Source organism: Pinus tabuliformis, chromosome 5_2 (assembly GCF_031772625.1).
Source record: "Pinus tabuliformis cultivar Carrire ecotype Pingquan chromosome 5_2, CPIR1, whole genome shotgun sequence".
Classification (NCBI taxonomy): domain Eukaryota; kingdom Viridiplantae; phylum Streptophyta; class Pinopsida; order Pinales; family Pinaceae; genus Pinus; species Pinus tabuliformis.
This window is the reverse complement of record NC_142306.1, coordinates 633,205,066-633,231,579: the sequence shown is the minus strand read 5'-3', so window position 1 is coordinate 633,231,579 and position 26,514 is coordinate 633,205,066. Positions and strand designations below refer to the sequence as shown.

The following is a 26,514-nucleotide window of genomic DNA, read 5'->3' as shown; positions in this document are numbered from 1 at the left end:
AACCATTTTCACGCTTCATGCAACTTAGAGCTGAAGTGTTCTACTAGAGGAAGTGTCCCTAATGCTTTGGAGAGGGAGACCTTCAACTTGGAAGAAGGGAGGTCTACAAACCGCGGTGGTTTAAGGATGACCACCAACTCTAGAATGCTTAATGCAATTCCTGAAACTCTTCCAGAAATGGCAAGAAACTGAAGTCTTACGCTGGAGGAAGTGTCCCCAATTATTTGAAGAGGGAGAAGCTCAACCTGAAAAGGGAGGTCTCAACCCCACATAGATGGTTTAAGGCTAGCCACCAACCAAAGGTATGATTAAGGGAATCTCTGTCTCTGGCTACAACTCTGAATATGGTATGGAAAGTTGTGGCTCATGCTTGCTTGATATGGCTTTGAAGCTTGTATATGACCATCACTCCCCCTCGTCAGAGACAAGGTGAGAAGATGGATAAAAGTCAACTGCAAGACTGTTCAATACTCTAGAACAAGTTGTGACATATGACCGAAATATCTTCTTGGTTGTTGAAGCCCAATGCCAAGAAGCGATCCATCCAAGATGAATTTTTGTTCTTGCAGGATGCTTGTTTTTGAAGCGTCTATTTGAAGAATGAGTGGTTTTATGATAGTGCTCACATGGATGAAGATCAAAACAATGATCTTTCATATGGCCAACTCTGTCACAATGTTGACATTTAACAATCTGTTGTGGCTGCTGTGGAAGAGGACCAGAACCTGGAACAACTGAAGGTGAACTGTGATGAATAAACCCAGCACTATGGAACTGGATGGGCTTTGAGTAATATGGAATATGAAAGGACACATCCTTGTCATACCCAAGGCCAATTCTGTGCTTGTTATGCACAAGCTCTTTCCAAGGACTGATGATTGGCTTGGGAAGTGAACGTTGAATTTCCACACCTGTATGCAAATTTGCTTCTAAAATGAGCACTTGATCTAAATCAACCTCAACTTTACTGACAAGATGACTTGGTTGCTGCTGATAGTATCCTGTTTCGAAGTCAAATAGAGGATTGTTCTGAACAAAAACAAGTTCAGAAGGATGCATTTTCTACCGTAACTCATCTTGCTGAAGCTGAGACTCCAGTTGCAAAAAATCAATGTTTTCTTGTGCATTTTGTAAACAAATTTTGATGTCAAAAAGAGTTTCCTTATTGACTTTTACCATCCCCTCAACAGTGGAATAAATTAGAGTATTCAATAACTTTAATGCATCATCAATTCAATCCATTTGACAATAATGCTTCAACTACAAATGCACATGCTTAGAATGTAAATTGAACTTATGAACATATATCTTAGATAATGCCAAATTGCTTCAACTTTAAAGAATATAAACAATGCCTAATGCTTATGAAAGTTGTGCACCAAGATCATCAACACGTGGGGTTCCAGGATCACTAATAGGAGTAACAATCTCACATTGAAATACTTACTAAACTTGTGGAAACTTAGAGGAGCATCAATATTATACTAGTTAGACAAGCTTTCCAGAGTATCAAATTTGAAAATTCGGCTTGTGCGCAATATGGTTGCAAGTAGAAACTTGAACTCTGTTGTTTTTTGTTTCTTTTGTCTTGTTTTAGATCGGAGTTCAATTTTGAATTAACCTTTTAGAGAAACTGATATGCCTGTTGTCCCATTCATAATTGTCATTGGTGTCAAATTCTGCTTGGAAATGTTCTCATAATATTGTTGGTTTCTATGCAATATTTTTCATAAAATGCTTTGATATTTGTTTCACATTTCTTAAAACTTTTTGTATATATTTAATATTACTAATGATACCTCTTTTGGTGTGTAGGGTTTCGTTGGTTGGGCATCACACATTTTGGGGTTGGGGTTGCAGATGAGTGTCTCTATCTATTGTTTCTCTTTACATGATTTCTTTTTGTTAGTTTTGTATTTCTTTTTGCCATGGTTGATTACTATTTGGTGTAAAACCCATATCTGTTTTTGTTTAAATTTGGGAAGTGATGATTGTGGGCATTCCTTCACTACAACACCCCCCACTACAACTCCCCTTACTTCACCCAATGTGGATGCATTAGTGTCCCTTGCTACAACTCCCCTTGCTTCATCCATTGCTACAACAACACCCCTTGTCTCATCGACTTTCGTTGCACCAGCCCACCCTACTACAACTCCCCTTGTCTCATCGACTTTCGTTGCAGCAACCCACCCTACTACAACTCCCCTTGTTTCATCCACTATGGCTACACTAGAAAACCCTACTACAACTCCCTTTGTTCCATCCACTTTTGTTCAACCAACATCCCCCACTACAACTCACATTATTCCATCCAATGTTGTTGCACGAATCTCCAATACCATGACTCCCCTTGTTTCATCCACTATGGTTGCACTAGCCCCCCCTGCAACAACTTCCCTTGTCTCATCCACTACGGTTGCACCAACCTCCCCTACTACAACTCCCCTTGCTTCACCCACTGCAGTTGCAATAGTGTCCCCTACTACAACTCCCCTTGCTTCATCCACTACTACAACAACTCACCTTGTCTCATCGAATTTGGTTGCACCAAGCCACCCTACTACAACTCCCCTTGTTTCGTCCACTATGGCTGCACTAGAAATCCCTACTACAACTCCACTTTTTCCATCCACTTTGGTTGAACCAACCTCCCCCACTACAACTCACATTATTTCATCCCTTTTGGCTGCACTTGTTGACCCTGCACTTTATGACAATGTACACATTGATTTAATGTAATCAATGTGTACATTGTCATAAAGTGCAGGGTCAACAAGTGCAGCCAAAAGGGATGAAATAATGTGAGTTGTAGTGGGGGAGGTTGGTTCAACCAAAGTGGATGGAAAAAGTGGAGTTGTAGTAGGGATTTCTAGTGCAGCCATAGTGGACGAAACAAGGGGAGTTGTAGTAGGGTGGCTTGGTGCAACCAAATTCGATGAGACAAGGTGAGTTGTTGTAGTAGTGGATGAAGCAAGGGGAGTTGTAGTAGGGGACACTATTGCAACCGCAGTGGGTGAAGCAAGGGGAGTTGTAGTAGGGGAGGTTGGTGCAACCGTAGTGGATGAGACAAGGGAAGTTGTTGCAGGGGGGGCTAGTGCAACCATAGTGGATGAAACAAGGGGAGTCATGGTATTGGAGATTCGTGCAACAACATTGGATGGAATAATGTGAGTTGTAGTGGGGGATGTTGGTTGAACAAAAGTGAATGGAACAAAGGGAGTTGTAGTAGGGTTTTCTAGTGTAGCCATAGTGGATGAAACAAGGGGAGTTGTAGTAGGGTGGGTTGGTGCAACGAAAGTCGATGAGACAAGGGGAGTTGTAGTAGGGTGGGCTGGTGCAACGAAAGTCGATGAGACAAGGGGTGTTGTTGTAGCAGTGGATGAAGCAAGGGGAGTTGTAGCAAGGGACACTAATGCATCCACATTGGGTGAAGTAAGGGGAGTTGTAGTGGGGGGTGTTGTAGTGAAGGAATGCCCACAATCATCTGGGCAATGGTCAGGGGAAAGGAAGCATGCACCATTAATTTTTCTTTCCATTTATTTGTTATTTAGTTTATTATATTTTTTACTTTTGGTCTCATACTAAAATATATTTGTTTACTTTGTATAGTGTGTGATTACAGCTGTACAATGTAAGGTGGTCAGGTGGTGAAGATAGTTTATACACTTTGCAAATGTAGTAGAGAGGATGGGTAAGTCATGCTTTCCTCTTAATAATTAATCTTTTTCTTCAACCCATTGAAATATCTGTTTTTCGTACAATGATTTATCCTTTTGTCATGGTTTCATGGTATATCATCTTGTTAGTGGGTGTGATATTATTGCTTCTCCTAGTACTTTGATTAAAAATAAATAAATTAATTGGGGTTCACATTTTCAAGGTCTATTATTCATCGTTGTCATTGCTATAATGTTGATAAATCCATGATGAACCGTGAGTATTATCATTTGGTTAATTGTTTGAGGTTGAAAATTACCATGTAAACTTGTTAAAGCAGTGTTCATTTTCAAATATGTCTAAAATTTTTAATCCTTGGTGCTGAAACAAATTTGTTCAATGGACTTGCAAGAAAATTGGAATCTGCCCAATACTATTTCTAGGAAATCTCTGTTCAATGGACTTTCAAGAAATTGGAAATCTGCCCAGTACTATTTCTAGGAAAACTCAAGAATGTAAGCACGCCAAAGACTTTATGCGTACACTATTCCGGAGCCCCTTAAGGAAAGTTCTATCTTAATACACAGATCTGAAAGTTACTTTTATTACAACGGAAATATAATATTGACAATTCAGAGCTTTGAAAAGCGTAGTTTTAAAAACTAGAATCGCTGACCGGACCAGTCCACCTAATAAACTGGGTTTCAAACCGCAACTGGTCAAGCTGGGACTGGTCAGATCTCAATGAACCAGTTTTAAAAAAAAACATGAAATAATTAATTTTTAATGAAAAAACTTAAGATTTAAAAATTAAAACCATGATTCTAAACCAATAGAGACAAAATATGCAAAATTTTCTCATCTATATACCATGTAAACGTGAATATATCAAAATGACAGTTGACACCCAGTGCAATGCATATCATCGAGAAAATACATAAGCAATGAGGCTCTAAATGGACTATAAAGTCCAAAATCAATGCTACAAGCTATGGGACCATTGGCCTACAGTCTACTACAAGTCTTCATATATGATATTAATGATCAACATTATCACTTGAAAGTTGAAACTTCTCATCATGATCAAAATCAATTGTTTGAGTTTCTACTCCCAAACTTTGCAATTGCTTGAGTCACAAAATTCTTTGCTAGTTCAGTGACTTGAGTCTCAAACTTCTGAAGGTATTCTGCCTTATTACTTCATTTGGTGCTCCACATGGCTTTACATGGCCTCCTATCCTAGCCAAGTGTTGCTTGAACCTGTTAATACCCCCTCCTTCAATAGATTTTTGGCAATATTTGTAGGTCATTTTTCCATCAATCATATCACCATGAGCCCATACAATATCCTTGGCTTTTGGAGGCATGGTGGCTAGTACTTAGCTCAAAATATTTGTTGTTCCACTACTCTAGCAAAAACTCAACACTTTCCAAGCTCCCAATGAAACTGACAAAAACTCCAAATGAGATGTGTGAGACAAATGAGGGGGGTGATCTCCTTTTAAAGGCTTGGAGAGGGTGTTTTTGGAGGGAAACAACCCTTACTTTTCCTTCAAAACACCCAGGAAGCTTCCAAAAAGAGTTTGTGTGGGTCTGTCACTGTCCGTCGCGACCTTGGTAATGAGCTATCCAGTTTATGACAGAACCATCCGGTTTGAACATAAATCGATTGGTTTTGTAAAAAACCGGCCGGTTTGGTCTGGTTGTTGTGATTTTTTGGCGAAGTTAGCCCTTAAATTGAGTTTTTTGCCTGGTTTGACTTGGTTGCCTAATGAATTGGTCAGTTTGGTCGGTTTTTGATTCGTGCCGACCGGTTTTAAAACTATGGCTACAACAACATAGGGATCAACTTCGCTGTCCCAATAAATTAGCATACTAAAACAACCTTTACAGTTCCTCCTCGATTCATGAGAAAAATCAGACCAATGATGACAATTATAGCACATGAATCAAAAAATTAGACCAATGATGACAAATATAATACAACAATGATATGCCACCTACATTGCAAGGCGTGACAAGACAAGATAGACTTATCCAACCTTCATTACACACACGGCCAAACAACTTGTTGCATGAATGAGAACATAAATGTGGAGCAGGTAACCATATTAATGCTTTAACCAATCAATTAGTATGGTAATGATTCACTTACTTTTCTCTATGGCTAATGATTCCATGGGTGTGGGCAATGGTCATGAGAAGGGAGGCATGCATGGTTAATTCGTCATTCCATTTGTTTGTGATTTAGTGTATTATATCTTTCATTTTCGGTCTCATACTAAATTATATTTGTTCACTTTGTATAGTGTGAAAAGGTTAGGTGGTGAAGATACTTTATACTCTGTGTAAATGTAGTGGACAAGATGGGATGGGTAACTCATGCTTTTCTCATAAATAAAGTACTTACATTATCAATCCTCATATATCGCTTCAATCATCAAAGTAGTATGATTGATAGAAAAAATTTCTATTTGATGAAATTCTTTCCTATCCATAACTTTATGGAACTTGGAAATGAAACACCGGAAGAATATTTAAAGCCTTTCTCTCAAAATTGGTTGAGATTTCCGCATCTTTTACTATCTTCCTTCAACCCGTTGAAATATTTGTTGTTCACACAATGTCATGGTTTCATGGTATTATCCAATGTTGCATGTACTCGTATAAGACTCGTCTCGCTATTGACACAACGACTCGTATAAGAATTGGGAACAACCCATATAAAACTCTTATAAGACTCAACAAAATACAGACTCCCTCCATTTTCCCTTTCCCTCCACCTGATCTTGTTAAACACAACTGTGGCGAAGACAAAAGATATGAAGGATCAGCCTTGAATGCATTATTATTCACAATGATACATATTTATACGAGTCTAGTGACCCTTGATTTCACATTCCAAGTGGTCTCTTGGACTCTTGTTAACTGTTCAACTTGCACACCAACCCTTAGAGGATTACGTGTCCAACATATCCCCCCCTTAATCTGAAGGGGTATGTATGAGTCCAAGAAGAGAGCTGTAATACAAAATGTGCAAAAATGTATGGCAACATTAGGCTGAATGTGCTCTCTGAAATGTTGGTATAAGGTGATGGTTTAAATATGACCACCAACATTGGAACACTTAGTGCAGTTCCTGGAACTCTTCCAAATCTGGCAAGAAGTTGAAGCTATGTTGCACAAAATTTCTAGGGACCTGACGTTTTGAGACATACCCGTACTTGAAGCTGCGAAACTCGACCGTAATGTAATCATATATGAGAGTCAATATAGACTTGGTTTTCCTTCTATAATTTCATCTATGGGTCTTATTCCCTTTTTTCTTGCAAAATATTATGTTATTCACTTATATATATATATATATATATATATATATATATATATATATATATATATATGACATTTCAGCCAATGTTTCCATTTTTGGGAGGTGATGTTTCTAAACATACCCGTTTCAGAAACTTCGAAATATTTTGGCGCTTCATGCAACTTAGAGCTGAAGTGTTCTACTAGAGGAAGTGTCCCTAATGCTTTGGAGAGGGAGACCTTCAACTTGGAAGAAGGGAGGTCTACAACCCGCGGTGGTTTAAGGATAACCACCAACTCTAGAATTCTTAATGCAATTCTTGAAACTCTTCCAAAAATGGCAAGAAGCTGAAGTCTTATGCTAGAGGAAGTGTCCCAAATTATTTGAAGAGGGAGAAGCTCAACTTGAAAAAGGAGGTCCCAACCCCACATAGATGGTTTAAGGCTAACCACCAACCAAAGGTATGCTCAAGGGCATCTCTTTCTCTGGCTACAACTCTGAATATGGTATGGAAAGTTGTGGCTCGTGCTCGCTTGATGTGGCTTTGAAGCTTGTATATGACCATCACTCCCCCCCTGTCAGAGACAAGGTGAGAAGATGGAGAAAAGTCAACTGCAAGATTGTTCAATACTCTAGAACAAGTTCTGACATATGACTGAAATATCTTCTTGGTTGTTGAAGCCCATTGCCAAGAAGCGGTTCATCCAAAACGAATTTTTGTTCTTGCAGGAGGCTTGTTTTTGAAGCGTCTGTTTGAAGAATGAGTGGTTTTATGATAGTGCTCACATGGATGAAGATCAAAACAATGATCTTTCATATGGCCAAATTTGTCACAATGTTGACATGTAACAATTTGTTGTGGTTGTTGTGGAAGAGGACCAGAACCAAGAACAACTGAAGGTGAATTGTCATGAATAAACCCAACACTATAGAACTCGATGGGCTTTGAGTAATCTGAAATATGAAAGGACACATCCTTGTGATACCCAAGACCAATTTTGTGCTTGTTATGCACAAGCTCTTTCCAAGGACTGATGATTGGGTTGGGAAGTGAACGTTGAATTTCCACACCTGTATGCAAAGCTGCTTCTAAAATGGGCACTTGATCTAAATCAACCTCAACTTTATTGATTTGATGACTTGGTTGCTGCTGATAGTATCCTATTTCGAAGTCAAATAGGGGATTGTTCTGAACAAAAACAAGTTCAGAAGGATGCCTTTTCTACTGTAACTCATCTTGCTGAAAGTGAGACTCCTACTGCAAAAAATCAATGTTTTCTTGTGCATTTTGTAAACAAATTTTGATGTCAAAAAGAGTTCCCTAACTGACTTTTACCATCCCGTCAACAGTGGAATAAATTAGAGTATTCAATAACTTTAATGCATCATCAATTCAATCCATTTGACAATAATGCTTGAACTACAAATGCACTTGCTTAGAATGTAAAGTGAACTTACGAACATATATCTTAGATAATGCCAAATTGCTGCAACTTTAAAGAACATAAACAGTGCCTAATTCTTATGAAAGTTGTGCACCAAGATCATTAACACCTGGGGTTCTAGGATCACTAATAGGAGTAACAATCTCACTTTGAAATACTTACTAAACTTGTGGAAACTTAGAGGAGCATCAATATTATACTAGTTAGAGAAGCTTTCCAGAGTATCAAATTTGAAAATTCGGCCTGTGCGCAATATGGTTGCAAGTAGAAACCTGAACTCTGTTGTTCCCTTGGACTTCAACGATACAATAACCAATGTTGAGATGCGAGCTTATAAAAGCCTGAGATCCAAGCTTATGAAACGAGCTTGTCTTCATTGAAAATACTTGCACTGTATATAGTAAGTCGACTGGACATACTCATTGCATTTACTAGAGTTTAAATGCTTCATAATAAACGATTCTTCATAATTAGGTCGACGTAAAACCCTTTCTAGTAGAGGGTCTGCATAGTAGTTTTCAGTTGGCACGTCCACTATCAGCGTTTGATACTCGGCCTCTAACAGTAAGTCTTCAAAAATTGATCGCTCACTAGTCTCACCTCAGAGCTCTTGGCTACACCCTCCTAGTTGTAGCAAAAATATTGATCGATATATTAAACACAAAAAAACATTGAAGCTGATTTTAATTCTCCGAAGGAAAGTCCACGTAGCTTGCTACCTTACTTTGTGATATCATCAATGATGTGCTGCTTAAAAATAGGTTGCTCTCAAATGGTAAAGCCTCGTGAACATGCAAATCCCTTGTCACCAAATTCAAGTGGTTTATTACTAGAAGTTCAAGCAGACTATTGTTTCAATGCTTCCAGTAGCGAGAATGTTTATAATTTCATCGCCGGATGTAGATGGAGGCGGACAACTTCCACCGATGTGCGGTGTGACCTATTCGTGCACTTTATGTGCGCTTTGCCTGCTGCATATGTGTTGTGTGAGTTATGAGCGCGCTCTTAGACCATTAATGCTTGATGTTAAAGGATTGGAATCTTCTGCCGCTACTGTTGGGTATTTTTAAATGGAGAAATACCAAAACCAAATAAAAATTCACCACAGAGACAATGCTCTGTTTCCTTTGTCCAGAATCTTTTGCCAAGAACCTCTTAAAAATCACAATGACTCAGAAGACACCATTACACAGTCACAAAGCATTTCTATTAATAAAAAAAACTGATACAAATTTCATCCTCTGTGCAGAGAGGAATTTACAAAACAAACTCTGTCTCTGTATTTTCTTGTTTTCCACTGCGGTGGATGTTACATGAACCAATTTCAAAACATACCTCTGTTTTTCAATGGCCAGCATAACAAAACATTACATCCCTTTTATCTCTCGCACTGCTGTGCGTTTTGTGCTTACAGCAAGAAGAACAAACAAAAAAAAAACTTACATAACACCGTGCGCATGCACCACTCACCAAAAAAAACTCTAGTGCACACTTACACGACACACTGTTTTTATAAAACATATATCCAAAAAAAACGACACTCAACTACCACACGTAGTCTCTTTACTACATCATAAAAAAATATATATAAAAAGCATATATTAAAATATGCCCCATAACCATATTAAACACATGGGACGTATGCCCATCCCTACATTAAAACATATGCCCATGACTAAAATTTATGCCTCCACCTAATATCTACGACCAACCAATAAAACCATTAATTCTTCCTACGGCGGTCAACCTTTTACTCCACGCAGAAACTTGATTTGACGCGGGCGGAGGGCAACTTCGAAGAGTCAACGGCGGAGATTATGCGTCCAGATCACTGAGCTGATCCAACGTGGTTCGCACACCCTCCTCCGGCAAACCAAACGCTCGTTACCGTCCGGGGAAAATGGTTTTGGGGTGTTCGTACATGGGACGCGTGGCGCACCCTGATTGTGTCGGCACCCCTGCTATGGAAACTGCCTTCGCCGAATGGTGGTGCGGGGAGACCGGGCTGGTTTTCGAAAACCTCCACCGCGCTGTTCAAATTAACATTTTAACACTCCCCTTTAATTTTAACAGCCGCACGTTCAGTCATTCCCAAACATTTTCTCAAAAATTCGAAACTCTTCTGAACCAGTGGCTTTGTCAAGATGTCCGCAACCTGTTCTTGGGTCCTGCAATGTTCTAGGACAATTTCTCCATTGTTCACTAACTCTCTGATGTAGTGAAACCTTGTGTCGATGTGTTTCGTTCTCTTATGAAACACTGAATTCTTTGACAAGGCAATAGCTGAGCTATTGTCACAAAAGACCACTGTTGCTTTTGCCTGCTCTTGGCCTAAGCTTCTCAACATCCTTCTCATCCAAACTGCCTGACAAGCTGCTGCTGTCGCTGCCACATATTCAGCCTCTGCTGTAGACAATGCTACAATGGACTGCTTCTTAGAAGCCCATGAAATGGCTCCTGAACCCATATTGAAAACATAACCGGAAGTGCTTTTCCGATCATCTACACTTCCAGCCCAATCGCTATCTGTGTACCCAATCAAATCTGAATGTTTTGAGGCATGATATAAAATTCCAAACATTTTAGTGCCTTTGACATACCTCAAAATTCTCTTTGCTGCCTGCCAATGTGCTTCCTTTGGCCTCTCCATGAACCTGGAAATCAAACTAACAGCATACATAATATCAGGCCTAGTTGCTGTTAAATACATAAGGCTGCCCACAATGCTTTTATACAAGCTAGGATCAAAATCCTTGCTGCTGTCCTCTCTGCTGAGCTTTAATCCCATTACTGTGGGAGTGATTGCTGCCTTGCATTCTTCCATCTTAAATCTGCCCAAAACTTGATTTACATATCTTGCTTGAGATATAAAAATTCCTTTTTCATTTTGATCTACTTCTATGCCTAAGAAGTATCTCAACAAACCCATATCAGTCATTTCAAATTCATCCTTCATGACTGATTTAAAATTCTTAATGAGCTGATCATCATTACCTGTGAAAATCACATCATCAACATATAAGACAACTATTAAAATCTTACCATCCTTTTCCTTGATGTAGACTGTGGGTTCTCCTTCACATTTGTCAAATTCATTCTCCAATAGATATGAATCTATCCGGCTGTACCATGCTCTTGGCGCTTGCTTCAGCCCATAAAGAGCTTTCTTTAATTTGCACACTTTGTGCTCTTCACCTTTCTTCTCATAGCCAAGAGGTTGTTCCACATAAACCTCTTCCATTAACACTCCGTTTAGGAATGCTGATTTCACATCCATTTGGTAGACTTTCCATTTGTTTTGAGCTGCTATGGACAGCACTGCTCTCACGGTTTCCATTCTTGCAACCGGGGCGAAAGTCTCCTCATAATCTCTCCCATACTGCTGCTTGTAGCCTTTGACAACCAGCCTTGCTTTATGCCTTTCAATCTTGCCTTCAGCATTGCTCTTGGTCTTGTAGACCCATTTCACACCAATGACTTCTTTGCCTTTCGGTAGCTCAACCAAATCCCATGTTTTGTTTCTCTCTATGGCATTCATCTCTTCATCCATAGCTTCTATCCATTTCCTATCTTTAATAGCTTCTTCAAAATGAATAGGATCATCAACATGACAAAACAAGGCAAATAAGGAATTCATTCCTTCATCATAAATGTCACTTAGATTTCTAAACTTCTTACCTCTTTCACTTGGTGTGCAAGTGCTTGAAGATGCACTTGAATTTCCTCCTTGTGGCGTGCTTGGAGAAGCACTCTCATTTATCCTCAATGGTGTACCTTGCTGTCCTTGTGTTGGTGCTGCTGTTTGGGGATTCATTTCAGCCACCTCCTCTTCATCTTCATCATGAGGCAAACAGTTTTTAATGTTCACTGTTTTCTCTATGCTTCCATCCCAAGCTTCCTCTTCAATGAATTGAACATCCCTGCTAACAAAGAACTTCTTGGTAGATGGAATGTACAGCCTGTAGGCTTTGGATTCATCACTGTATCCAATAAAGATACACTTCTCCCCTTTGCTGTCCAACTTCCTCCTTAGTTTATCTGGAATGTGTGCATAGGCCACACACCCAAAAACTCTCATGTGGGTGACTCCTTGCTTTCTCCCACTCCATGCCTCTTCTGGCACTTTGTTCATGACTGCTTTTGTAGGACACCTGTTCAAAATATAAACTGCACAATGTACAGCTTCAGCCCAATACTCATTTGGCAAATGCTTTGCCTTCAACATGCTCCTTGCCATCTCCATGATGGTTCTGTTCTTCCTTTCAGCAACTCCATTTTGCTGTGGGGTGTACCGAGTTGTGAATTGTTTATGAATTCCATTTTCCCTACAAAACTTTAGGAATTCATTGGAGATATACTCACCTCCTCTATCAGTTCTCAAAACTTTTATGTGCAGCCCGCTTTGGTTCTCCACAAGTGCTTTGAAGTTTTGGAATTTCTCAAAAACTTCACTTTTGTTCTTGAGGAAATATATCCAAGTCTTTCTTGTAAAATCATCAATGAATGTCAAGAAATATAGGCTGCCAGCTAATGATGGAGCTTGCATTGGTCCACACAAATCTGAGTGGATAATCTCTAAGGGTGCCTTTGCCCTTATACTTTTCCCTGATGGAAAACTCTCTCTATGTTGTTTGCCCAATATACAACCTTCACAAAGGCTGTCCGGCTTCTCTATCAATGGTAATCCCTTTACCATTCCTTTCCTACTCAACAAATTTAGACCTCCAAAATTGAGATGACCAAATCTCAAGTGCCACAACCAATTTTCATCCTTTGGCACGCTTTGGAAAGCCTCTTGGGTGACTGCTGCCATTTCCCTTTTGTTCTTCATGTCTGCCCTGATCCGGAGAGGGAACATCCTGTTCCTTGTCATTTTTACCTCAGCAATGCATCTTTTGCTGGGTGGTATGTCCATGATGGTGCACACATCATTTACAAAATAAACATTGTAACCCTTTTGGATAAGTTGTCCAACACTCAAGAGGTTACATCTCATTCCGGGGACATAGTAGACATCTGCTATGGTTTTCTTTTCTCCTTGTTTTGTGAATATTTTTACCTCCCCTTTTCCCATAACAGACACTTTACAATCAGTTCCTAGTGTGACCTCTGATTTCAAATTCTGATTTAAGGCTGAAAAGAGGGCTACATTCCCTGTCATATGGTTGCTGCAACCTGAGTCTAAAAACCATATGTCTTCACTATGTGTTTCAGCCATGTTACAAGCTAACAGGACATTTTCTTGACTGCTGTTTTCTCTTGTAACATTTGCACTTTGTCTGCTGTTCATATCATGTTGTTTCTTTCTACAATCACTAGCATAATGTCCATACTTTTTGCAATAATAGCATTGAACATTAGATTTATCATACCTTTGTCCTTGAGCCTGATACTGTTCTCTTTGTTGGTTGCTGCCTTGACCTTGGTTCTGATTTGGATTGCTGCCTCTTCCTTGTGCATTTGATGGGCTGTTCCTTCCTCCTCTGTTCTGGCTTCTGCCTCTTCCTCTTTTGCTTCCTTTGCCTTGACCTCTTCCTCTTCCAAAGGACATCTGGGTCTTGAAGGCTTGCTCAAGGGATGAGTTTTCATTCCTACTCAACCTCTGCTCATGAGTTATCAGTGATGCATGTAGCTCATCAACTGAATATTTTGAGAGATCCTTTGTCTCTTCAATGGTGGTGACTATGGCATCAAACCTTGAGGGTAAGACCCTCAATATTTTCTCCACTATTCTTCTATCTTCAATTGTTTCTCCATGAGTTCTCATTTGTGTGATTACACCAATCACATGAGTGAAGAATGATTCAATGTTGTCTGACTCCTTCATCTTCAAGTTTTCAAAATCCTTTCTCAGCATTTGCAATTTTGCTGTCTTCACTCTCTCCATGCCTTGATAGGCAGTTTTTAGGGTTTGCCATGCATTGTGTGATGTTGTAGCTGCTGCTATCCTTGGGAATATACTCTGGTCCACTGCTTGATACAACAAAACAATGGCCTTTGCATCCTTCTTCCTATTGAGCTTCAGCTGATCCTTCTCTCCCTGAGTTAGTGCATTGAACTCATTTTCATCTGCTGGTTCCTCAAACCCATATTCTACTAGTTCCCATATATCCTGAGCGATGAACAAAGCTCTCATGGTTATAGACCAGTAGTCATAGTTCTTCCCATTAAAGTGTGGGAGCTGGGTGTTGAACATACCCATGCTTGTGCTTGCCATTCCTTGCATCTTGAACTATGGTTTTAAATCCTTGACTGTGTTTTTTTTAAAAAACAACTGACTGTCTTCAGCAATAACAAGAGAAATGCTTTTGGGGAATACCTGAATCCTTCGCTGTCTGAGTCTTCTGTCTGCCTGAGAGGTTTTGCTGCAGCAACAACCTTCTCCCTTCAGCTTCTTTAACTTTTTAAAGAGCCTGGGCCTGCTCTGATACCACTGTTGGGTATTTTTAAATGGAGAAATACCAAAACCAAATAAAAATTCACCACAGAGACAATGCTCTGTTTCCTTTGTCCAGAATCTTTTGCCAAGAACCTCTTAAAAATCACAATGACTCAGAAGACACCATTACACAGTCACAAAGCATTTCTATTAATTAAAAAAAACTGATACAAATTTCATCCTCTGTGCAGAGAGGAATTTACAAAACAAACTCTGTCTCTGTATTTTCTTGTTTTCCACTGCGGTGGATGTTACATGAACCAATTTCAAAACATACCTCTGTTTTTCAATGGCCAGCATAACAAAACATTACATCCCTTTTATCTCTCGCACTGCTGTGCGTTTTTGTGCTTACAGCAAGAAAAACAAAAAAAAAAAAAACTTACATAATGCCATGCGCATGCACCACTCACCAAAAAAAACTCTAGTGCACACTTACACGACACACTGTTTTTATAAAACATATATCCAAAAAAAACGACACTCAACTACCACACGTAGTCTCTTTACTACATCATAAAAAAATATATATAAAAAGCATATATTAAAATATGCCCCATAACCATATTAAACACATGGGACGTATGCCCATCCCTACATTAAAACATATGCCCATGACTAAAATTTATGCCTCCACCTAATATCTACGACCAACCAATAAAACCATTAATTCTTCCTACGGCGGTCAACCTTTTACTCCACGCAGAAACTTGATTTGACGCGGGCGGAGGGCAACTTCGAAGAGTCAACGGCTGAGATCACGCGCCCAGATCACTTGGCTGATCCAACGTGGTTCGCACACCCTCCTCCGGCAAACCAAACGCTCGTTACCGTCCGGGGAAAATGGTTTTGGGGTGTTCGTACATGGGACGCGTGGCGCACCCTGATTGTGTCGGCACCCCTGCTATGGAAACTGCCTTCGCCGAATGGTGGTGCGGGGAGACCGGGCTGGTTTTCGAAAACCTCCACCGCGCTGTTCAAATTAACATTTTAACAGCTACAGCCAGGGACACACTAAAATGTCAGAACATCCTACTTCTCTTCATCAAAATATTGAAGCTGAAAGAGTCCCATTTTTGGGATCAATATCTGCAACATCTACACAGTCACTAGTTCACGAAGTTGAAGAAATAGTGCCACCCAGATTAGTTAGTTCTCTAATAAGGGAACAAGACGAATTTTCAAGATCTTTGCCATCGGTTGTCAATATCAGAGTTTCCAGGTCTCCGCCACTAGCACCAAGAACTAGTAGAACATCTTCACATATGATGGTTGATGGAGTTGAAGAAAGAACACTGTTGCGATTGGAGACTTCTCTAGAAAAACACACAGAAGCAATGGTAAGGCATTTGGCATTTCTTTGGCATATTAGAGCAGATAGGTTCCCATCACTGGAAACTATTTGAGCATGCAGAAATAGCGACATTGACAACATAGAGAAAAAGAAATCATTTTAATCCTAGTTACAGTATTCAACTTATTATAAGGTAAATGCATAAGAACAGCTTGAAACTTTGCACAGAGAATATGAATCGATGCAGAAAGAATGAGGACTGCGTGTGTACATTGTCTGAAATCAAAATCGATTTTAGCTATCCCTACCTCAGTCGCATAGAGAGGAAACAAATGGATTTCCTGACAGAGGCTAAATTGATGGAGCGTTATGAGGTAATGGAAAACCTGAGAAATGAAAGGACTGAGCTTATGCCAAGATTGATAATTATCAGGTGAATTAATATGTCACCGTTGGCGTTTCTCAGAGCTGCCATATAACTGGACAAAAATCGCAACTAGAATATAACTGACATTCGCAACTAGAATATAACTGACAGGATTTGCTCTGAGGTAAATGTAACGTTTCTGCAAGGAGGAGGACAATGCAGAAGGCAGAGAGGGCAGCGAAAATAGTGCACAAAGGGTCAGATATTTAACGGTCGAATGGCAGAGCACCTAGTTTGAAAAAGACCACACAACTAATGGTGGGAAAAGGCCACAAATTGTGGCTTTGATACCATGTTAAACACAACAATGGCTAAGACAAAAGAAATGAAGGATCAACCTTGAATACATTATTATTCACAATGATACATATTTATACAAGTCTAGTGACCCTTGGTTTCATATTCCAAGTGGTCTGTTGGACTCCCTTTGACTCCCTTTGACTGTTCACCTTCCACACCAACCCTTAGAGGATCAACACGTAGAAGATTACAAGTCCAACAAATATTATCACTTGGTTGTCATTGCAATAATGTTGATGAATCCACGACGATCCCAAGTACTATCACTTGGTTAATTGTTTGACGTTGAAAATTACCATGTAAAGTTGTTAAAGCAGTGTTTGTTTTCAAATATGTTGAAATTTATTGAATTTTACCAATCTAAAATGTACAGCTCACCTCTATGAGGTCATGGTTCTACTTCGAGATTTTTTAATCCTTGTTGCTGAAAATAATTTGTTCAATGATAATCTTTCAAGAAACTTGAAATCTGCCCAATACTATTTCTAGGCAATCTCAAGAATGTAAACACGACAAATACCTTCCACGTACATTATTGCAAGATCGTTCACCCACCAATCAATGGCTAGATCTGTAGTTTACCACATCTAGTCCAAATTTGAGAGCGTGGGAGTTTATCACAACTGGCCCAGGTTCTATCCTCAGTGCATTGCTATATGGGTTTGGGGGTTTACCTGAGAATCACCTAATCCACATGCCCAAGAAGTTTCAAATCTTCGGTTAAAAGAAATGGTGTTTTGATTTTTGGTATAGAATGACTAGATTGGTATTGCAGAAGCAGTACATGCTTCAGTTTTTGTGATCAATGTATTGCAGAAGCAATGTATATGTATTTAATGCTCAAGCAATATCTTTCTGAAGACAGGAAAATGCATTGCTCATTTTGATTTTTTTTGGATATGGAGGGATTAACAGAGACAACATATTACTATATTAGCTGTTATTGTTGGTGTTGCTGTAAAGCTGATCTCTTGTTTTGAATTGTTTTTGTAAAGCAGGTTGGAGCTGTGAATTTCTTAATCTGTGCTTGTAGGTTTGCATATTGTCCCTGAAGGGTCTAGTGGAGCTATAGTGCTTAAAGCTCTTTTGGGAAGACTATGGGAAAAGAGAGGAAGAAACTAGCGGTGGTAGGCTGGTGATGTTGGTTCCTCACACTTTTGCTGAGTGTTTCAGGGCAATATGATGGGATGATTGTCACGCAGCAGGATAATCAGGCTTGCCGAGTGTTTCAGGGCATTATAATGGGATGATTGTCACACAGCAGGATAATAAGGCATTTCGGGCCTTCAAGCGTGCCCTTGATGATCCTCGAGGTGTTTAGAAGAGCTGGAATGACAGTGGGATTGGAGCATGCTCTGAAGGATGACTTGGAATCAAATGTGTTAATGGCCAAGTGATCTCTATACAGATTCAATGGAGGGGTTTGGGAGGTCGAATTACTGAGCAAGTGGGTTAGCTCACTATGAGAAAGCTGAATCTGCATGACAATGTCTTAGCCGGTGCAGTGTCAAGTTCCATGGCTGTTCCGAGGAACCTAAGGGGCGTGTAACTCTTTAACAACAAGCTCTCTGGTACCATTCCACGAGGGATTGGTAATTCTCGTCCCCTTCAAGCTTTGGATCTGAGTAACGATTTATTTAGTGGGGCTATTCCTCTTGGATTGGAAGTTCAAGCAACCTATCTAGAGTTAACTTGAGCATCAACAACCTCACTGGATCATCTCCTGTAGACCTGGCTCAGAATCCTTCTCTGACATTTCTAAACCTCCAGAATAACGATCTCCAGGGCTCATTGCCTAATACATGGGGTGAAGGAAAGCAGGAGTACCAGCTCCAGTACTTGAATGTCGAGAACAATGCATTTGCTGGAAGCGTTCCCCCTCACTGGGAAATCTGATGATGGGATGATGGCATTATGATGGGATGATTGTCACACAACAGGATCATCAGGCTCTTGGGGCCTTCAAGCGTGCCCTTGATGATCCTCGAGGTGTTTTGAAGAGCTGGAGTGACAGTGGGATTGGAGCATGCTCTGAAGGATGGCTTGGAATCAAATGTGTTAATGGCCAAGTGATCTCAATACAGATTCCATGGAGGGGTTTGGGAGGTCGTATTACTGAGCAAGTGGGTTAGCTCACTACACAGAGAAAGCTGAATCTGCATGACAATGTCTTAGCCGGTGCAGTGCCAAGTTCCCTGGCTGTTATGAGGAACCTAAGCGGGTGTAACTCTTTAACAACAAGCTCTCTGGTACCATTCCACAAGGGATTGGTGATTTTCCTTCCCTTCAAGATCTGGATCTGAGTAACAATTTATTCAGTGGGGCTATTCCTCTTGGGATTGGAAGTTCAAGCAACCTATATAGAGTTAACTTGAGCATCAACAACCTCACTAGATCATTTCCTGCAGACCTGGCTCAGAATCCTTCTCTGACATTTCGAAACCTCCAGAATAATGATCTCCAGAGCTCATTGGCTAATACACAGAGTGAAGGAAAGCAGGAGTACCAGCTCCAGTACTTGAATATTGAGAACTATGCATTTGCTGGAAGCATTCCCCCTCACCGGCAAATCTGAGAAAGCTTCAGCAACTTAACCTGAGTCACAATCAACTTCAAGGACACAATCCGAATGAGCTTGGCAATCTTAAACAGTTCCAAGCCCTTGACCTATCCTATAATAGATTGAATGGAAGTTTCAGAACACCTCAGCAATCCTACTTCTCTTAACCAATTAGATTTAGGTCACAATATAATTAGCGATACCATTCCCAGCAAAATAGGAAATCTTCAGAAAATGGTAGCCCCTGTGTCTAGGACACAACAATTCGACTGGACAGATTCCACTGTCCATTGGAGATATCACTGGCCTGTCATTACTTGATTTATCAATTAACAAGCTGAATGGCGTCATACCATCTACTCTAGTAAGGCTGAGCAATCTTAAGAGCTTCAATGTCTCTGACAATCGGCTTCGTGGTCCTGCCCCATCGTATTTGCCAAGAAAATCCAATGCTACCTCTTTTGCAGGGAATTTGGGTCTGTGTGGATACGATATTACAACCCCTTGTAATCAGTCCTTATCACCAAGTGGGTCTCCAGCAGTATCTCAATCGAACTAACCGTGAAAGAAGGGAAGAATACTTAAAATTATATGGCTCATTTTAATTATTATTGGGAGCGTTCTTGGCTTGATGATGATCATTGGTTTAGTTCTCCTCTTCTGTTTCTTGGGTCGGAATTCTATTGGCAAAGTTGTGGGAGAGAAGGACACTGCTGCTGTGGTCGAAGGAGGAAAGCTTATACACTTTGATGGTTGTCTGGTATTCACAGCAGATGACCTTCTTTGTGCAACTGCATATATAATGGGCAAGAGCACTTATGGAACTGTGTAAAAGGCTGCTTTGGAGGACAGGAATCAAGTTGCAGTGAAGAAGCTGAGGGAGCGAATAGCAAAGAGTCAAAGAGAATTTGAGACAGAAGCTAATGCTCTTGGGAAGATCAGGTATCTTAATTTGCTTGCTTCTGGGAGCTTATTACTGGAGACCTAAAGATGAAAAACTCTTGGTCTTTGACTTCATGCCTGGTGGAAGCCTTGCAACATTCCTTCATGGTATTTTTCTTACTCAAATAAGAGCACAGTTTGATAAACTTAGGTTTGCATTAAAATGTGGTTTATGCAAATGAAATTAGTTCACTTTTTATTGATATATGGCCCAATCCTGAGGAAATGCACCCCGAACGAATTGTGTTTTATATCACTCAAAATTACTTGGGAATTTCTGATGGATACTGTTTTCTTGTTTTCTTCTCCTTGGCAGCAAGAGGCTCAGAGACACCTTTGAATTGGCACAGAAGGATGGAAATTGCATTTGGTGCAGGGCAAGGACTAGCTTATCTACGCAGCAATGAGAACATCATTCAGGGAAATGTCACTTCCAGCAACATCCTGCTTGATGCAAACATGAATGCCAAGATTGCAGATTTTGGCTTGTCTAGGTTGATGACAATTGCTGCTAATTCCAATGTGATTGCATTGAATGCCAAGATTGCAGATTTTGGCTTGTCTAGGTTGATGACAATTGCTTCCAATTCCAATGTGATTGCCACAGCAGATGGTTGTCTGGTATTCACAGCAGATGACCTACTTTGTGCAACTGCAGAATTAATGGGCAAGATCACTTATGGAACTGTGTATAAGGCTACTTTGGAGGACGGGAAATCAAGTTGCAGTGAAGAAGCTGAGGGAGCGAATAACAAAGAGTCAAAGAGAATTTGAGACAGAAGCTAATGCTCTTGGGAATATCAGGCATCTTAATTTGCTTGCTTCTGAGAGCTTATTACTGGGGACCTAAAGATGAAAAACTCTTGGTCTTTGACTTCATGTCTGGTGAAAAACTTGCAGCATTCCTTCATGGTATTTTTCTTACCCAAATAAGAGCACAGTTTGATAAACTTAGGCTTGCATTAAAATGTGGTTTATGTAAATGAAATTAGTTCACTTTTTATTGGTATATGGCCCAATCCAGAGAAATGCATCCCAAACGAATTTGGTCTTATATCACTCAAAATTACTCAGAAATCTCTGATTGATACTGTTTTCTTCTCCTTGGCAGCAAGAGGCTCACAGACAAGACACCTTTGAATTGGCACACCAGGATGGAAATTGCAATTGGTGAATGGCAAGGACTTGCTTATCTACGCAGCAATGAGAACATCATTCATGGAAATTGCAATTGGTGCATGACAAGGACTTGCTTAGCTACGCAGCAATGAGAAAATTATTCATGGAAATTGCAATTGGTGCATGGCGAGGACTTGCTTATCTACGCCGCAATGAGAACATCATTCATGGAAATTGCAATTGGTGCACGGGCAGGACTTGCTTATCTGCGCAGTAATGAGAACATCATTCATGGAAATCTCACTTCCAGCAACATCCTGCTTGATGCAATCATGAATGACAAGATTACAGATTCTGGCTCGTCTCGGTTGATGACAACTGCTGCCAATTCCAATGTAGTTGCCACAACAGATGGTTGTCAGGTATTCACAGCAATACCACAGTGGATGGCCGACTTTGTGCAACTGCAGAAGTAATGGGCAAGAGCACTTATGGAACTGTGTAAAAGGCTACTTTGGAGGACGGGAATCAAGTGGCAGTGAAGAAGCTAAGGGAGCGAATAAGAAAGAATCAAAGAAAATTTGAGACAGAAGCTAATGTTCTTGGGAAGATCAGGCATCATAATTTGACTTCATGCGTAGTGGAAACCTTGCAGCATTCCTTCATGGTATTTTTCTTACCCAAATAAGAGCACAATTTGATAAACTTAGGTTTACATTAAAATGTGGTTTATGTAAATGAAATCAGTTCACCTTTTATCGGTATATGGCCCAATACTGAGGAAATGCACCCTAAACGATTTGGGTCTTATATCACTCAAAATTACTCAGAAATAATGATTTCTTCTCCTTGGCAGCAAGAGGCACAGAGACACCTTTGAATTGGCACACCAGAATGGAAGTTGCAATTCGTGCAGCGCAAGGACTTGCTTATCTACACATCAATGAGAACATCATTCATGGAAATGTCACTTCCAGCAACATCCTGTTTGATGCAAACTTGAATGCCAAGATTGCAGATTTTGGCTTGTCTAGGTTGATGACAACTGCTGCCAATTCTAATGTGATTGCCACAGCAGGGGCTCCTGAACTCACAAAACTGAAGAAAGCCACCACCATGACAGATGTATACAGCTTTAGGATTGTCTTGCTGGAGCTTCTGGCTGGCGAAGCACCACGTGAACCCACGACCGCAGACTGTGAGATGGACCTTCCTGATTGGGTTGCTTTGAAAGAAGAGTGGACTAATGAAGCTTTTGACCTGAAATTGATGAATTTTTTTTCCAATTATGGTGATGAGTTAACGCTTTGCAACTGGCTATGCATTGTGTGGACCCTGCACCTTTTGCAAGGCCAAGGCCAGACATGGATGAGGTTGTCCATCAGCTGGAGGAAATAGAACCTGAATTTTGTCACTCCACAGCAGTAGATATAGGAGTCATACGTATGATATCATAGCAACAATAATTAGAAAAAACGGATTATGCTTTATCATTGCTACATTCAAAGTATTAACAAAAGGATTGATTAACAGCAAGAAATGTAACATGTAATAATGCGATTGGTTTAGCTGAGTAGTTTTTGCTTAACCATCGCTACATTCAAAGTATTAACAAAGGGATTGATTAACAGCAAGAAATGTAACATGTAATAATGCGATTGGTTTAGCTGAGTAGTTTTTTCCTTATTGGCTATAAAAGATACTGATATTTTCCCCTTATTTGCTATAAAAACTGTGATTTCAAAAAGATAAAAGATGAATGCTATGAGGTGATCAATTGCCATGCCTACTAATGAATCTTTCCTCTTGAACTCAACTTCATATTCGTTTAAAATTGTATGAACTAAATTGGAGGCTATAAAAACTGTGATTTCAAAAAGATCACAGATGAATGCTACGAGGTGATCAATTACCATGCCTACCAATGAATCTTTCCTCTTGAACTCAACTTCATATTCGTTTAAAATTGTATTATGAATGAACTAAATTGGAGGAAAGAGAGGTTCCACTTCTAGTTGATCAGATTTGGTACTATCTTCAACTTAAATTGAATTCTCGTATTATTATTATTTAATCTCAGGTTTAATAGTTTTAAATTTTATCATTTGATAATGTTATATTTTTTTGTTTTTAATTTTTGGTTTTGTGACTCACACGCATAAAACCCTCATACATGATATCATATAATAACTATACAATACAATACTTTACTATTACTGTATGCTGCTTTTGGGTACACAGTTGTTATTCGTTTATTCTTTTGATTTTATGGTCATGTATTGTAGCATTTGCAAACAGTAAATTATTATTCTGCAGATTCTTTTCAGCACTTCCACTGGCAGTGGCAAAGATGTGAAAATTTATGCTGTGTTATAGTTTCCTGAATTTGAATGATTTAGAGTGTGTTTTTTTCCTGTCTACCTAGTTCAAAAGAAGAGAAGAGCTGAGCATTTGGTCTGTTTTTTTTCTTTAATGGAAGGCATATTATTATGGAATTAAAATCATTAAATTATGTAAAAAATTAAAATCATTAAAATCATATAAAAAAATATTTGTATTCAGGATTGGTGGTTTATTTTTTTTACATATATCTATATGTAAAAATAAATCTTCGAAACTTTGTTATATTGTTTTTTTTTCTTCAATAAAAGTATTATTATTGAAAAAAATCATGTAAAAAATTATTTGTATTCATGATTGATGGTTTATTTTTTATATGTATCTATAAATCTTGGAAACTTTGTTATATTTTTTACGTTTGGAGATGTGCAAAGAATAGACTTTTGCTAGTGATTAATCATTTTTTCAAATTCATTAAACTTAAAATCGATCTGTTCTAGTCATTAAATATACACACATTTAATTGATATCTAGGTTTCGAAATTATAGAAAAATTCATGATGTCAAATTTATTAAATTTAAAATTGATCGATCTGTTCTAGTCATTAAATTTACACACATTTAATTGATATCTAGGTTTCGAAATTATAGAAAATTTCATGATGTCAAAATTATAAGAAAATATGTGTAAAAAGTAGAATTGATATCTAGGTTTCAAAATTATAAAAAATTCATGATTTCAAAATTATAAGAAAAGATGTATAAAAAGTAGATTTTTGCTGGGGAATAATTACTTTTTCAAATTCATTAAATTTAAACTTGAAATAGATCTGTTCTAGTTATTAAATTTACACACATTTAATTATCTACGTATCAAAATTATAGAAAAATTTATGATATCAAAATTATAAGAAATCTAATGTTGTATTTAGAAAATAATGGAATAATCATATTAAAATTATAGAAAATTCATCATATCAAAATTATAAGAAAATCCAATGTTGTATGTAAAAAATTATGGAATAATCAAAATTATTAGAAATATAGTTTTAAATATATTAAATTTCAAATTATTCAATATATATTGAATCTATATGTAATTTTATTGATTTTTAATAGATTTATTTATTTTTTACTGTGAAATATATGTAATGTAATGTAATTTTATTTAATTTTATTGATTTTTAATATATTTATTTATTTTTTACTATGGATAAACTGGAATAATGGTTTTTAGGGTAAACAGGATTGGTCAAGCTTTTGACATTTGAATTTTTTGACATAGGTTTAAGCCCTAAATAAATAAAACATGTAGAAAAATCATATAAAAATGATATTATATAATAAAATAAAATTTATTAAACAATTATTATTATTATTATTATTATTTTATTGTTATAGATCAAGTATTACATTGGCCAATTGACCATTTGAGTGTTGTAATAATAAGTTGAGGATGATCCGAGGAGATGATGGAAAAGGCGTCGCTTACGAAGCAAAGTATTGTCCTTTGGAATCCCCCTTCTCATTGACGACTCTGCAACTTTGTCCATGGAGCAAAGCATCTGATGGTGTCTAGCTATTCTACGTAGAACCTGCAACTTTGGCCATGGAGTAAAGCATCCGATGGTGTCTAGCTAATCTAACCATCAGCTGACAAGTGTTGGCCTCTCAGGTGCCCAATCTGTGACAAGTGTCGACCTCTCAGGTGTCCGATATTCCTAGACGGAGGGCACAGGTTCAATCCACTCCCGACATTGTTTTTTCTTAGTACAATGCATTCGACATTGTTTTTTCTTAGTATAATGCATTCGACTAGGTATTAGTTTGTCTTTGACCAAAAAATTAAGACGCTTATCCATAGTTTAACATTAGAAATTCAAATTTTATTATTATTGAAATTTATTTATTTGTAAGGTGATTGGTTGAGCTCTTATTATTGGTTTTTTAGTAATTTCCATTTCTAATAGTTACTAATTTTTGTTTATTGAATTTAGGGTTTTGTGATCCATGTAAGTTTTTTTGAGAAGAGTCTTTGGCGGAAATCACATAATAAAACATTTGTCAACAAACCTACAAATGTGGTTCATCGTCAAAACAAGTTGTTTTTAGTTTATCTATTACTTACATAAACAAGGCGTGACATGTGGCGCCCATCCCACAGCCAAATCTGGGCCGTTGAAAGCCTCACACGTGGCGCCCATCCAATGGCCAGATCTGGGCCGTTGAATGGATGACACGTGGCGCCCATCCGATGGTTACATTTGGGCCGTTGCAGGCGAGACACGTGGCACCCATCCGATGGACAGATTTGGGCCGTTGAAATCGTGACACGTGGCGCCGATCCGATGGCCAAATCTGGGCCGTTGAAATCGTGACACGTGGCGCCCATCCGATGGCTAGATCTGGGCCGTTGAAATCGTGACACGTGGCGCCGATCGGATGGCCAGATCTAGGCCGTTGAAGGCATGACACGTGGCATCCATCCCACGGCCAGATCTGGGCCATCGAAAGCATGACACGTGGCGCCCATCTGATGGCCAGATCTGGGCCGTTGGAGGGATGACACTGTTAGGATATTCCGACACATAGGATATAGTTAAGTTCAACTTGGTCTAGTATAGAGTTAGGTTAGAGTTAGGTAAAGTGTGTTTCTTTACCGTTGTACATTTTTTAAC

General features: G+C 38.9%; 1 pseudogene; it reads left to right on the top strand.

Annotated features, from left to right (window-relative positions):
• The window catches only part of LOC149160635 (putative leucine-rich repeat receptor-like protein kinase IMK3), a 34,805-nt pseudogene extending 11,852 nt beyond the window's left edge, over positions 1-22,953 (top strand).
• The last annotated feature ends 3,561 nt before the right edge of the window (positions 22,954-26,514 follow it).